The following is a 13,529-nucleotide window of genomic DNA, read 5'->3' as shown; positions in this document are numbered from 1 at the left end:
GATTCATTTTAGGGCCTGCTGCTGCTTTAGGCTTGCTGAGGTAGCAGCAAACTGGCATTCTCCATTGCCCATGGGTTTGTAAACAACAGAAGTAAAACTGACCTGCCCATCCCTAACATGGCTACTGTCAGATAAAGGAACAAACAGAAGCAGAGGAATAAAAAAAAGTATCTGCAGATGTAGAAAATGGGACCGGCTTACATTTGATTCATGTCTGAAAATTTCTCATCAGACAAGGAGGACTACAAACTTTTATTTACTGTAAACCTGTAACTCTGCACAGGTTGGATTTTGGCCACAGCTGGTTCAGAACAAGTGAAGCTGTCAATACCAGTAAGCAGTTGGGTTTTAAGCACTTGAAAAGATGTATCCACAAAACTGTGGCAGATAAAATTGGTGCTAAACAGCCTTTTGCCATCATAACGATCACCTAAATTAAACATAACAGTGACCAAAGGCCCCTTGTTCTATTATGAGAAACAGGGAGTTATGACCCTTATTAAACAACTCCAGGTATTCATGGTTTTAGAGACCTTTCTCACCTACTTTCCAGTCAACATTCTCCCAAACTGAGGAATCCTGATTCATTTACTGTCCCTGCAGAAGAACTACGCAATATCTCTTAGTCATCCTTTTCCATATCATATTGACCAGCACACCAATGACACTTCTCTGTTTCAAATATCATTTTGCCACTCTTTGCTAACATCAACTCCATCCAGAATGATTTTAGGAATCACTGTATCACTGTTTTATGACTATTTTCCTATTTATCAGTGTACCTTTTCCGATCGTTTAGGAACGGGTGGACCAGCAAAGGCGCCAGTACAAATCTCTGTGAGGTGGTATTGTTAAAACTGCCCATTTGTTGCTATATTGTTCCTTATCTTATAACGCTTTACTTTCGTTAACAGTCTTTGGTTACAGAGCTCTTTCAAAACTTTTGGGTCCCACTCTCCTGTGTACCTGTTGATTCCTTTAAAATAACTAGCAAAGCTCTACAACAAAGCTGCCTTGTACAAAAATCAAGATGATGGTTGCTTATTACACCTATCTGTGTTCCTATTAATTATATTCCTTAGCATCTTCACCAGCATTTTGTCTGTCATGGTAGTCAGCGTATTAGTGCACGATCATCCCTAGAGCCCTTTTAAAAACTAATGTCACATTTGTTCCCCTCCATTCCCATTATCAAGGCTAATTTAAGTGATAGATTACACAACACAGTTCACGGCTCACCAAGATAATTTCTGAATTTCTCCAGGACTACTGAATTAACAGCATGCTGCCTGACAGTCTGTTAATGTTTATTCAATCAATTTGTTAAATCTTAGACTGATATTTCAGATCTGAGATATACCCTATGAAGAACAACTTTAATGTGGGGATGTCCCTAATCTCCCTGTAACAAACCTTAACAATGTAGAGTTAATTTGTTTCTTTCTGAGAGGGCTTTGTCTTTAAATATTCTCTTTATCCACAATTATCTACTGAACTCGCCTCCTTGCCAGCAAAATTTGCACTTGGAAAAAAAAATGGGGTTTGGAAGCTAGGATTTTAGCCTGTTGTATTTCAAAATCTTTTTGTTCTGCCTTATAATACGTCTACATTTAACTTGCCAGAATTGTGCTCTTTTCTGCTTTCCCTGCTTGGATTTCACTTTTTTAAAATCCTCTATGTACTTCTAGTAACTTCCTTTACTGTTCAGTTGTTTTGGACAATTCTAATTCAGCTGGGTTAGAATCAGAAAGCAAAGTCCTTGTGTCTCTTTCAATATTTATTTAAACTGTATCTTGATTTGTATGCAATTATGCTTTAAACAATGCTGGACTTTTTTTTTGGTTTGATCCTTTTCTCTCCTACAAGTACGAGAAACTTTGAGTACGATGTATCAGTACCAAATGGCTCTTCTGTTGTCACTCCTTGTGTGCTAATCTAGACTAAATCAAGAGCTTCTAGATTCTCAAGCTGGTTTGCTCAAAAAGCACTTCTTGATGATAACTAAAATTACAGCCCGTGCACAATGGCCTAATGTTAAGTTTATTCAGTCTATATATAAATAACCAAGAACTGTTGTTATGATCAAGCTTTCAGGCTGTATAGCCTCTCCAGCCTCACAGAGTATTTCAGTCACTGTCTCCATCCCATCAACTAGTCCCAAGCTCTTAATAAATGTCTCCTATTCAGATACAGAACTCTTTGTAATTAGGTTTTGTGGTTTATTCTGATAAAATTAACCATGTTTTCTTTGGCACATACAGTGCCATTTTTCTGTATACTCCAATCTACCACCTCTGTATCAGCTAGGCACTATACATTTGATCATCTCTGTATAACCTATTCACGGCCATTTCAGTGACCCTTTGAAAGAAAGAGAAGGGATACATGCAGACCCACTTCCAGAAAGAGGGTGACATACCTGGGGAATTCCTGACGGAATTCATTCTTACCATTCTTTTGAAGAATCATTACCTTCAAGGCACAAGGAAAACGGAGCACTATGAGATAGCAACGTACCAAGATACGAAATCACAACTAGGGTAGGTTCCTCCTCTACAGAGATCACATGGCATCTGAAGAAGGACTGACCAACAGTATAGCTGGAAGAACTGCTTGTGGTTATTCAAGATTCTGTACCAAGAGATGCTGTGTCAGGAAGGGAATGCACTAAGGAGCAGAAGGACACTATGGAAGTATAAAAAGTCCTTTAACCTTCTGCACACACCTCAGAACTTTGTAATATTTGCATTTAGTTCCTTCTATGAGAAGGGGCAGTCTGTTTTTACTGCTGCGGAGAAGAGCAAGGACACAATGCCAGTAGCTATTGACTGGGGTTTGACCCTTGAGGAGGCCTCTGGGGCTAGAATTTTATCTGTTGGCTACAATTCACTACTTCTTTCCCTTTTGTGAAGCCTCTAGTTGGAGCACCTTCTTTCTGCATTGAATATGATGTGGACATTTGGCACAGCAGAATCCAACAGCTACACTGCAGTATCCAGCGCGTATTCATTATTCTTTATTTGTATTACCATATCTTTTGGGAGGCTTCACCCTGGACCACTTCTCATTATGCTGGCCATGAATGAACACACACCAAAAAGTCTACGTGCTTGAATTCTACATAAAGAGACAACAGAGAAATTAAAGATATTTAAAGGAAGATTGTGGCCAGTTCTGTTTATGAAGAAGTCAACCAATACATGAGAGGCAGCTGAGGAGAAAAATCACAGAACCATAGGATGGTTTGGGTTGGAAGGGACCTTAAAGACCATCTAGTTCCAACCCCCCTGCCATGGGCAGGGACACCTTCCACTAGACCAGGGTGCTCAAAGCCTCACCCAGCTTGGCCCTGAAGACAGCCAGGGATGGGGCATCTACAGCTTCTCTGGGCAACAAGATACCCAGTGTGGTCCGAAAATCTAATGACTGAATGATGGAAAAGCTGGCATTGTATGTTGATCAAAACCAGAGTCAATCTCTTGATACTGAAGGAGAGGTATCAGGTAAAAGTGGTCTTGATGGGCCTTGAAAATAAGAGACAGATAGCTCACCTTTATTGCTTTAAACTGAAGGAAAATACGAAAGGACTAGGCTTGGAAACTGGTATTTACAGCAGAGTAGCACTTTGACTATGTAACGAGCATGGCAAAACTCCATTTGTCAAGACAAAAGAAAAAGATTTCCTAATAAAGTCATAATCCATGGAAAACCTGGATGAAAAACATAATTGTCTGACAGAGAAGAAAGACCATTCTTAAGGGGTTGGAAAAAGACTCCCAAAACTCAGATTTAGCCTAGATGTGGTGAATTAGAACAAACAACAGCATGACGGTGTCATTCATAGAGGATGCAGAGAAGTTTTGTGAGAGCCTCAACCTAAATACGAAAAAAACCCACTAACAAAAGACCAATAGCTGTAACTGGAAATAAAGAACTGAGAGCAATACTGAAGAAAATTTTCATGCACTAGATCTGCTTAGAAGTGGAAAAGAAGATGGGAGCAGGTATATGAAACCCATAAAACAGTTTTTCCTGTAAATACTGGGAAATGAGAAAATTCTTTCATGTCACATTTACTACTGACTTATTACAGCTATCTACGCTACCACACTTTGACTTCCAAGGGGTGAAGAAAAATAACGTTCATGACATGAGAATATGATGGGTGCCTCATTCAATGTGAACAAAAACATGCTACATCCAGCTTGAAGACAGGACAATTACGATACAAGCCAAGCGCAAGGAGCAGCAGAGAAAAGGATCTCACAACTTACACTTACAACAACTAACACGCTAAATGTTCAGGCACGTTCCTTTGCTCCTCCTTCTTAGCGCACAGAACCAGGGCGCTCCCCTAGGTCTGACACTAAAGGCAACTTACTCTCTGTTGCTGTAGTTGGGTATTCCAGCTCTTGAAGTATTCCCAAGCCCACACAATGTGTAGCTCTGTAGCAAATGTCCACTCCCTACATTCCACAACACCAACTCCTTCTCGACATCTGCTTTCTTGCTGTTCTCCTAATTTCAGTCACTGACGGCATCACAGCGTGCGTTAAACCAAAGAAACAATCAGATCAGGTGCTCAACAATGGGGGTTAGCAGCAGTGAGTAGTGGAAAGCAGGTTACAATTAAGAGTTCGTTTTCTTCCAAATAATATTTGTAGGAGCACTGTGCTGCAACAGTATCTCTCTCAAGTACTGGGAAGTTGCCATCACAGGAAGAAGCAGTCACACCTAGGTGATCTGCCTCTCACTGGTGATGAGTGAAGAAACTGGCTACATGGATACATACAAAACATCCAGGGGATTCCTCATACCCCACTTACTAGCACATCGCTTCCCTCCTTTTTCTCCTCTGACACTAGATCTATTCCAGGGCACTTCTTTTGATCTGGTTTGGGGTGGGATGGGCATGGATAGAGGGCCATGTCTGGGTTATTTTGCAATCACCTCATTTCACTCTCCTTTCACCAACCCAACTTTGTGCAAGTAAGATTAAATACGGACAAATAGAATTAAAAGGTGAAAAGAAGAAAACATTAGGTCTAAACATTTTAAAACCAAAATATGCCGATCTGAGATTTTTTTTAATGTAAAATGAAACATCCAGTGTTCTCAAATCTTGATTTAATTTCATACCGAAAAGTCTCAATTTCATTTTATACTGAAAAATCACAGAAGAATCACGGTTCAGTTTTAAACTAGAAGATTCCCTTCTTGTAACAAACATAATGAGACTGTGCTTTGAGCTCTGTTGAAGGTGATAAATTCCAGAATCATTAAGTTCTGTGTTTGAACAAGAAATTATGGTTCTGCTTGGCACTATCTGTAGTTCAGCACAGACAATCCACTGCCCTCTGGTCTCAGTTACAGCTGTCCTCTTGAATGCCCCGTTTACACAGGTGACTCATGACTAGCCACGGAGTCTTCTTCGAAGCCCATAAACTCCCCTCCCACAGAAAAAAAATTTAGAGAAAAACACTTACTGAAAGTTTCAAACTTAACTCTGCCATATATTCAGTGCAATGAGAAATACCAGTAGCTGTGCATTTTGTTTTCCTTTCAGGCATATTTTTGCCATCCATTTTCTGGTTTTGTTTTGTTGTTTGGGTCTGGGTTTGTTTTTTTTTAACTGAACTCTCTAGTCTGCTTTTGATCTGAGTTTAGGATTTCTTCTTTAGTCTTGCTCTTTCTTGAAATTACTTTGTTGCTCTTGTGCCAAGCAAATACAAAAAATAATCCTGTTCTCCTTAATCTTTATCTGTGTCCATGCTCCATGGGAAAGAACTCCTAATTGTCCTTACATACAACACCTCTAGACCTCAGAGGAGCCCCTTAATAATTATTCACAGATTCAGTAACATTTGCAGTTCTTCCATTTCTCAGATTATAAGACCCCATTGAGAACGTTCTTGTATTTGAATACCAGAAAGGAAATACAGCATCATAAAAAACAGCACACAGTTTATAATACCCCTTTTGTTACTCAGGGAAAACACCTACGTGTAGGTTTTGTTCATTTGTATATAAAAATAGGAGCCATAGCAATGACTGTACCCATAACTACAAGAAAACAACTTCCTCCTTAATCCAAGCATAGATATTTATAGCTATTGGGGGTGATTCCACTGACATATGATATGGGTAATTGTTATTGGTTAAGCACAAAGTACTTAGGTAGAATAAAATAAGTAGGTCCTGCCTGAGACTATAGCTAATCAGCACTCATGATCAAATTCACTCATAATGCCAGCTCGGTTTAGTTTAATTTAACCAAGTTACATTGACACAAGTGTGTATTTATTAACATTTCAGTGTTTGAGTCAGCAAGACAATTATGTTAGTAAATTGGTTTGCAGTATCTACACATATATTGGTGGTATAAACAGTTTATGGGTGAAAATACAGAGCAAATCAGAGGCACATTATTCTGAAAATAAAGAAAACAAATTAAAACTCCCCACCTAATAGCAGTACGGAAGGACTCCAGGTTCACGTGGTAAATTACCCAAGTATAATGAAATCTTTAATGGATATACTGTATGATTTTTATAAGAATAATTGAAGTCATAAGTCACACCTCTTGATTCACCTTTTTATCATTATTAGTCTGTCAACATCAGCAAAAACTAACTATTGAAAAATTCAATCATTTCAATGTACTTACAGCTGAATTTTCTCATCATGTGACCAACTATCCACAAAGCCTCAGTGCCATTAAGAAGTTTTGAGGAATATATTATTTGGTACTGCCAAAAAAACATAATTAAAAGAATGCATGTAAATGATATTAATTTTCTAATTAGAAATGTTTTATGATTATTTCATGTCTAAAGTACATTTGGGAGAAAAGCAGGACTTACATTATCCCAAAAGGCAGGTTCCAGCACAATCAATGATACACTGACAGAATTCACAGTAAGGAGTCACAGTAGGGTCCTGATCTTGCAACTGAACTTTCACAACCAGAACCCTGCACTACTGCAGCATCTCCTGAATTTCAATAAGGCCCTACCCACACATAATCAATTACAGAGTCCGCCTATGTGGGAGTAACAACAGCGAGAACAGGACCTGTTCCTCCACACACCTGCAAAAATATCGGGATAAAAAAAAAAAAAAGAAAATTAGTAACATGCAGCAAAACCTACGGATAGCCTGGTTTATTACAGCATTTAGCACATAATAAAGGAGTTCCCTACATCTTTAAGTTGCATATTATTTATAGGAATTCTTAGCCCCTACTTTCAAGAATGGTGGCTTAAAACGGCTTTTGGATTTTACATGAAGTAACAGCACACTATAGGAGCTTCTACTGACATGCATTTGAAAAACAAATATTTAATTATTATTTTCTAAAAATTAATTATCCTAATTTCTTTGGTCTGTGATGCAAGTCGCTTTTTAGTGCTTAAGCCTTCTTAAAATCTGCCCCACAAATCCATTATGGGGACACAGCACAGGCCTGTGGATGTGTGGATGTCCTCATGACTGTAAAAGCATCTGACCACACAGAGCAGCATCCAAGACCAAGGTCTTTGAAAATACGTGGTAAAAAGTAGTTCAGTATTAGTCATTTTTAGGCAAAAAAGGGTGAGCTTTTTTGAACAAAAAATCCTTATGAAAATCAACTATAATAAATTATTTGCTACATTTAAGCTCTTAGTGAACACTATTTAAAACACAGGAAGCACAGAACAAGTCAAACAAGAATAAACCACCACTTTGCCATTCATACAAAACTTAACATTAATGATTTGACCCTACTGTTCTTATTAAAAACACATCTATGTTGATCTTTAAAAGGAAAATATTGTAATTTACAATGGTTTTATATATTATAAACGACTTAAAAACAGGTTAACCATAGGTTCCATGAAATATATTTAACTGGTGTTCAAGAGTACTGGTGATAAAGAACATGCAGAAGACATTTCTTCATTCCTTTAATACAGACAGCATTAGGGAAACAATTATATTTAAAAAAAAAAAAAAAAGCGGGGGCCAAAGAAAAGGATTTAAGGATCTAACAGAAGAACCAAAAATTCCATATAACTGGAATACAATCTTTTTTTTATTTTATTTTTTATTGACCAGTTTTTTTCTTACTGGCTTTGATTTCATGAAACAACAGACATGAAAATAGGCCCATGGGGAGAAGGGTAACAGAGTCTTTCGTTCCTTGCTGCCAGGTTGATGGTTTTCAACTAGGCAGGAGGACAAACAAAAAATTTAAAATACACATTTCAGACTTTATGACAAATTTCAAGGGAGTTGTCTTACAATATTGAATTAGAAGTGTTTCTTCTCATGTTACTGCTTTTAAATTGTATGTTTCGTATGCATGACTCTTTAGGCCTCTTGTTACTTTGAGAAATACAACTGTTTCTAAAGAACAGTACTACAGTGCTAAGTTCTGTTTAAAAAGTATTACAAGATATCTTGACCCTGTCTAACATGACGCAGAAAATTTAAAAATATCTGACATCTGCCAAGTTAGTGCTGCCTACCTGAGCCTGCAAAGGGAGTGAGCCAATACCTCTGGCAAGGGTAATCTGCCCATTTGTCCCTAACGGAGAAGAATGGACAGCCCATACCTTTCAGACCAATTGCGTGCCCATAATCATGCAGCTTCAGATTTAGCATTTCCCGAATTGCACTGCAGTGTGGTAACTCGATACTAATATTGTTTTCTGTCCCTGTGCCTAGCTCCACATCTTTCTACACAAAGGAAGTTAATTGGAATACAATGCATTGTTTCCTGCACTGCTCCAGGAGCGTAGGTTGTAGGATGGGTCAGGGACACGTAGCTGCAGTCTAAATTACAGTCAGTTTCTGGGGAGAGCTGAAAACACAGTTTTACCATTTTGATAGCTTAAGGAATAGCTCAGAGCTGACATCCAAACAGTCAAGGAAATGAAATACTGATGATGTCTCAACAGTTCCCTTCTCTGAGGTGGACAGGAAAAACATACATCTGATCCAGGTATAGAAACTACCATAAACAAGAATGATTCACAAGTGGTTTGGGAGATTAGAAGGCCCTGGCAAAAACAGGTTTTTTTCACGACTAGCAGAAGTCTAGTTACCTATCAGCGTGCTTGTACGTGCCACCAACACACTTCTGCTGTAATCCCAGGCTGACACTACCCTGGCTGGCTTCCCATTCCCTTCTAAACAGATTTCCCTAAATTCCTGCAGAAAACACCAGCTTCTGACTTCTAGGAGAACAAGAGGCAGTTCACACTGTGGCTAGGTCTGAGCTACAGAGGCGCTGACTGGCAGACCAACCAAGCATGTTGAGTTGCCAATCAGCAGGTTGAACAGAACAGAAAATTTCTGAGTCCGTGCTGCAGGTTTTTCTATCCTGGGGCCACTAATTTGAGTCCCTTTTCTACTCCCAGCTGCTAAGTTTCACTCAAATTGTAGAAACTTGACTTTGTGACCTCTCTATCAAATGCAGCTGAAATGAAGAGGTGGATTCAAAAGAAAACACAATCCTGCATGTCTTGTTTTGTTCAGAAACTGGGCATGAAAACACTGTAGCATATCACTGTGAAAATAACTAATGAATTTTATGTCACTTATTGTTTTCATTCAGGAGTTACACCACAAACTCAGCTATAACAGAACACAGATTTTTACGTGGTGAGAGCATAAATGAATCCAGAGAGTGTAGAGACTGTTTCAATAAAACTGGCCACTGCGAACAGGGCCCTAAATACATGTTGCTTCACAAAGATGAAAATTACAGAAATAAAATTTTATCTATGTATTTTTGAACTTACCAAGACTGTAGTTGACTGCGCTTCATGGAGATTCCTGCTTCTCTTCCAATTCCATGATGTCTCTCCTAAGACTTAAGAGAAGTTCAGTGATAGGTAGATCAATAAAAGAACAGTGACATTAAGTCTACTGAATCTATTCAGTATACCTGGACTTTTCTTTTGTGGAATTTTTTGTTGGGTCGGGTTTTTTTTGTTGTTGTTGGTTTTTAGAATAAGCATAGTGATTTTTAAAGAATCACCTTAAAATCCTCATCCTACTGCCTGGATCCAGATTGGGATTAATGTCCCAATTTAGGGAATTAATTTTAATAATATGCAAGTCTCAGTTCCCTTTTTTATCAACTGCTCTGCCTGCCCTTTCTATTGATCTACATTTTGACTTGTGTGGTTATCACCAAGAAGGCATAGTTGAAATCAGAGGGTTTTACTGGTTGTTGGACTCCAGGAACTGATGAAAGTAGGAAAGAAACTGAAAAAGGATAATGACCTCTCTAAAACTCCAGTAAAGAGAAGAGAGATAAAGAATAGTCAGTGTGGAAAAATTAATAGAAAAATGGACATTAGAGGAAAGGTTATCAGGAAACAATGGTTATAACAAGAGTCAGGGAAGTGAATGTGATTTAACCAAAAAGGGGATGGAGTAAAAGAAACAAAATTGTTTTCTTAGCAGAGCAATGAGAATGGGCTTTTCAAAACTGACAACGGCCTACCTCTTCTTCTACTGAAGTAAAAGAATTACATCAATTCCAAAAATGCTTTAGGAAAACCTTTAAGCCACTTAACTTGAACCATTTAACTTAAGCATATGGAGTACCTAAACTCTGCTCAGCTAAATGACTAAAGAAGTGCTTACATTTGGAAACAAATTTAAACCACGTTGTAATCGTCGCTATGTCTGTAGTATCGAGCGCACATTCCATTCTGAGCCCCATGCAGACTCACACTTTAGCTCTAGTCTGGATCCAGCCTATTGGTTATCAGACAGGCAAAGTCAAATACAAGGTGCAAGGGACTAATGTGGATTCAAACTCTCCTCTCCAAAGCCATACTCATGGAAGTATTGTGACTTAAGTACAAGATTAAAAGGTGGTGAAGCAGAATGTAAATAATTGTTTAAAGTTGTTTCAACAATCAGGTCTCAAATAGAAAACTATTGACTGAGAAAGAAAAAAGTGACTTTCTCAGTGACTGAGAAAGAAAAAAGCAGCAGATTGGTGAATCTCTGTTAAAAATCAATGACCTCTGCATTATACCTCAATGCACTCTGCCTGAAAATTACTGCTTCCTTCTGGCTTAAGTCTTAAATCTTATTTTTAATACACAAAATGGTAAACAACATTACAAAAGTTAAATTAGTTCAGTGGTTGATAACAGTACTTAAGTAATTCTTAACACAGGGTGCAGTTCAGTTATTGGCATAAAGGGCTCACCATCTCTTCCACCTATTTAAACACACTAATTTTTCCAAACCCAATTGGATAAATAGCTGGGAGAGGGTTAATATCCTGTATTCCAATCTCTACGGTAACAACCATAGAGATAGGAGAAAATGTGGAAATCATAAGCCACTAGTAGAGTTCTGTCCCTTTTACTCCTTACTCTACAACACAGTTACTAAAGAAAAACAAAAATTGAGCCATTTTTTGAGATACCAATAAAGGTCTAGGGCATCTCTCAGGATCCTGTGAACTTCTGATCATTGTGATCAGTCTCCTGAACTATGGATCATTATTTGCACCCTTGTTTTAAGCTGTCACTAGATGAACAGGAAGTGAATATCAACACTCAACAGTTGTATTCTTACACACACAACCCCCTGCTACCAATATGCCACCCTTTATCTATAGCTGTAAAAAGGGGAACTCCCTGGTTTAAGATGTATACTTAATAAATCCATACACATAAGAATCATTACTTAAGGAAGGTAGGACACCAGAGTAGGATTAAAGACCTGATTAAGGCATTGAGTTAAAGACAGAATTAGTTCCTCTATAGATCCAGTCACTTCTCATAAAATGGTTAAATACAATAACGTTTTGCTCTTCTCAGGAGAATTATGAGAATTACTAAAATTGTATAAATGTTTTGAAGCTCAGATTTCAGAATTTCCCAGAAATTGGGAAACTAGAGAAGCAAATGAAAAACTTACATCAGGCTGTCTTAAAAGAAATAAATTGAATGGCATAAAAGCAAACAAATTAGTACTAGATACTGCATTTCCACATCACTCACTCTTGCATTAATTTCAGCAACATTTCATTTAAATGCAGGCAGACGTATCGGCAGCGTTTGAACTTCAATCTTTCAAACAATTCCACACCTCTTATAAACTTCACTCCTCTAAGCAGTGCTACTGATAAAACTCCTCATGTGAACAGAGTTAAGCACATGCACAGGACTAAGGCTAAAGCAAGTAATAAAGAAATTCGCTAATGATTTCAGTGTAGCACTAAATTATTTTTGAAAAGTCAACGAACTACAGCTAAGAAGATGGCAAAGCTTTAGAAATTAACAGCTGAAGTACTGGGGGAAGGGGAGAAATTAGGTTATGGTCCCAGCAATTACCCTACAAAAATCTAATTTCAATACCTAACAGTATCAATGCTAGGAAAAAGAAAAAACACTAGAGCATTGCCTCCATAACTTAATAGTCATGACAACCACACTATTTTCTCACCATTTGATGAGTCCTCTTCAGTTCAAGGCTGAAGTTCATGGGTGCTGTGGAGAAGATCACTTGGCATCTGCTCTGCTGTAATTAATCCATGAATAAAGAATAGGCTTCAGTTTTCACAGATACCAAGCCAGCACTTTTCACAACCATTAAATCCACAAAAATATTAAAACATGTAAAAGTTACAGTTAGGCCGTTTTAGCAAAAGTTTACCATGAAACCTAAGTTTAGTAACAAATCTTTCTTAAATCCTCAGGGATACGTTCATTATTTTGAGTCTGGCCTATAGCTATGTTAAAGCCAATCTTACAAGATCTGAATGAAATACAGTAAATCCAATATTCTGACTACACCATTAGTCTTTATGCTACGTTGAATATTTTAGAGGCTGAAAACTAAATGATTGAAAGTTGGCTATTGAAAAATCAGGAGGTAGTGTACAGTAAAAATGCTAGGTGGGTTTGGGGGTTTTTATTAATCTGGAAGTTTATAGGAAATCTAATAAAATACATGCAAGTCCTAAGCCAGCACATACTTCTTGCAGTCCTTACTGCCTACAGAAGCATCCCCAGATCAGGTATATACTAGCAAATTCAGGACTCTGTTTTCACTGTACAGACGTGAATGCTGTCCAGCCCTTTCTAGATTACAACCTCTATCATTGCTAGCAGACTGAAATTGCAAAAGTAATGAATTCCAAATCCTCTATTTGTCAGGATAAATCAGAGCCTGAACGGCTACGGAAGGAAGTAAAACTCATACATGAAAGAGGATGTTCAACTACAGTTACTAGGTTATTAAACTGAAATTTTAAACTTCAGCTGATATCAAATTTACACAAGAGGTCTGAAGGGAGACTTAGATGGATCTATAACAGGGATCTAGAAGGCTGGACAGGCATTGGGGGCAAGGCAGAGCTCAAATTAGAAAAGTAAGTAGAAAAAAATTTGGAATTCCCACTGGCTGTACGTCCATACGCCATACAAACACAGAATACCAAAATAATATGCAGATGTGAAATTACCGAAAATATTATTATAATTACTACATGTGGGTGTATCTTGGTG

The 13,529-nt window shown here is 37.9% G+C and overlaps 1 long non-coding RNA gene across 1 annotated transcript; it reads right to left on the bottom strand.

The window, feature by feature from the left end:
- Window positions 1–6,542: 6,542 nt before the first annotated feature.
- On the bottom strand, window positions 6,543–12,542 carry LOC104505825. Its single transcript, XR_727851.1, has 3 exons — window positions 12,466–12,542; window positions 9,789–9,859; window positions 6,543–7,090 (listed from the first exon to the last, which is right to left on the bottom strand). It is a non-coding gene; the product is annotated as an uncharacterized LOC104505825 (long non-coding RNA).
- Between the last annotated feature and the right edge of the window lie 987 nt (window positions 12,543–13,529).

Source organism: Eurypyga helias, unplaced genomic scaffold (genome assembly GCF_000690775.1).
Source record: "Eurypyga helias isolate BGI_N326 unplaced genomic scaffold, ASM69077v1 scaffold39642, whole genome shotgun sequence".
NCBI classification, from domain to species: Eukaryota; Metazoa; Chordata; class Aves; order Eurypygiformes; family Eurypygidae; genus Eurypyga; species Eurypyga helias.
The sequence above is the reverse complement of the archived record's forward strand: the minus strand, read 5'-3'. Positions and strand labels throughout refer to the sequence as shown.